The following is a 2462-nucleotide window of genomic DNA, read 5'->3' as shown; positions in this document are numbered from 1 at the left end:
TCATGCAAGTTGTAAAGTATGATGAATGAGAACTTTCAGCTTTGGAAAAATTAAGACTAATCCCTTGTTTACATTTACATGTGAGTCAAGTGAAGGACTAAGGGATTGGGTACACATTCCTGTGCACTAGTCAAGTCCACCACAAAATATCCATAAGTTTATTCGTCACGATTTACTAAAGGTTCAGTAAATATGGTTATACTTACAAGTTTAAGTGTAAGTCTGAGACATTGGAAAATTTTCGATGTATGGCAGGACGAATGAGAATAATCAAATTAGGCAAAAGGATAAAAGTTTCTCCAATCTGAAAAGATGGGAGAGTAGTTTAGTATCATGATTAGTGATCATCTTAGTGATTAAGAAACCATATCACAATTGGTTTTCTAAGGTCATCTTAGTGCACTCTTATGGCTAAGAAGAGGAATCATGAATTATTGAAGTGGTTAAATCAAGAAGATGAGTCACACTTCGCTCCAAAACAAGTCTTAGATTCATACTCCAAGATTGTAACTTGAGTGACATGTCTTAAAGAAGGTTTAAAACACTTGTCAAATGTAAGAGTAAAAGTTTTCTACTCTTGTACATTTGAAATTGGTAAGTTTGTGATGTTTTGGATAAAACAAAGACCAACTAAGGCCAATTGTGTGAAGTATTTGTCTTGATAAAGAATCCGCACTATATCTTGAATATTTGACAAGATAGTCTTATATGTCAAGAGGACAGTGGGAGTCTTAAAGATCCTGAAAAGAATTTCAAGATCTAATCAAGAATAAAAACCTGTAGTTTAACACTAGCACACGGCGTGAGGTTTATAACCTATCGTATTGACATACTTTATTTCTGTGCCCATTCCAGTTAAAGTTGGATTTGCATATGAGTTCTTAGAGTTCTCAATTGGTTGCATAAGAACTTGGAAGCAATGGTAGGCCCTTCTGCTGCCAGGTGGCAAGAAGTTAAGATTGCAAGTTCAATTCATAAGAGTTTAAATTTGTCACTAACCGTGTCTTGTGATTATGGTTTTGACAAATTCACATGGATAAGAACACATACACCATAAAATCTAAGTGTCATAAGGTTTCTCTCCGACTCATGAAAATGATGGTGAGGAAACACTTTCACTAAGTATATTTTAACTAGATAGCAATTGTGATATTTGCAATCTCAAAGTCATTAGTGGAGCATGTGTGGTTTACCGGCACACTAACATGGACTTGTGAGAAATGGAAATGGTCTAAACAATTGAGACTATGATTAAGGCATCCTCTTTTCATAGTTCTGAAATTGTTTAGACACACATGTGTGCTATCTAAGGAAAGGTGTATGATTTTGATAAAGTTTTATCAAAGCATCTCGTATCAGAAATATGAACTTTGGTAAGGATGTCAATTGAGTATTGATTTTTAGAATTCCAGCTGATTTCTGAGTACATGTCAAAGCTAGTGGGAGCATAAGGTTTATGCTAATAATCATCATGCAAGTGGGAGCATGATAATTATAATAAGTGTTGCAAGTTAGTAATGTTAATTATAGAAAACAAAAGGTTTCAATTGGGAAAAGTTGTTTTGCTATAATTAAGGGAGAGGAAATTATACTTCATTTCAATTCTAAAAAGCTTAGATTGAGGTTTTAATCATATTGAGTCGGAGATATATATATGAGTTTCATGTTGGAATGGCTCAACATAAGGAAATTCTATATATGGGTCTATTATTTGCGTTCTAAAATTCGATTATGATTACGGCATTCCTTTTCATAATCTGAATTTTAGGAACTTGGCAAATAGAAATAGAAATATTATAGCAAAAGACTGGTCTAGTATCAGGTCTTGTGCAATCGTGTCCCATATGCTTTGGATATAGGATCGAATGCATGTGCTATAATATTTATCTGTTCTAAATTTTTCCAAAAATGCCCCGAGCATTAAGAGGGAAAAAGTACTAGAACTAGACATGACTAATTTCATTAAGCAATTGTCGAGGACAATCTAAGGTTTACCAAAGATTGGTTGTTCAGGGACAGTTGGAAGTATAGTGTTAATTTTGGAAGGACCATATTGACATATTTTGAAAAGAGGCAACTCTTGTTCATGAGTAATAGTCAAAAGGGGAATATGGAAATATTCCCATAGGTGGAAGTTATTCATTAAATCTGTGTAAGATTAGGAAACTTAATGCAAGAAGAATGTTCAAAGCAATGAACTTTGAATATGAGACTTCGGTTCCATGGAGTTGATCTCCATCGGAATACTCTGTAATGTCTGTTGACAAGTCTTTGTGACTTTGTGCATAATCATTACAAGAGGACCACTGCATATAAGTTTAGAATCAAAAAGATTTAAGTAAATGCCAGGAATCAGGGATTCGTGCATTTGCAGTATGGATTTGGGATTGTGAAATGAGAATCATTGGAAGTATGTCCGATCGCTCCATTTCACAGAGTAAATATCATAGACAAACTTAGTG

Source organism: Lactuca virosa, chromosome 7 (genome assembly GCF_052849685.1).
Source record: "Lactuca virosa cultivar CGN04683 chromosome 7, Lactuca_virosa_CGN04683_v6, whole genome shotgun sequence".
NCBI lineage: Eukaryota > Viridiplantae > Streptophyta > Magnoliopsida > Asterales > Asteraceae > Lactuca > Lactuca virosa.
This window is presented reverse-complemented; position numbering follows the sequence as displayed.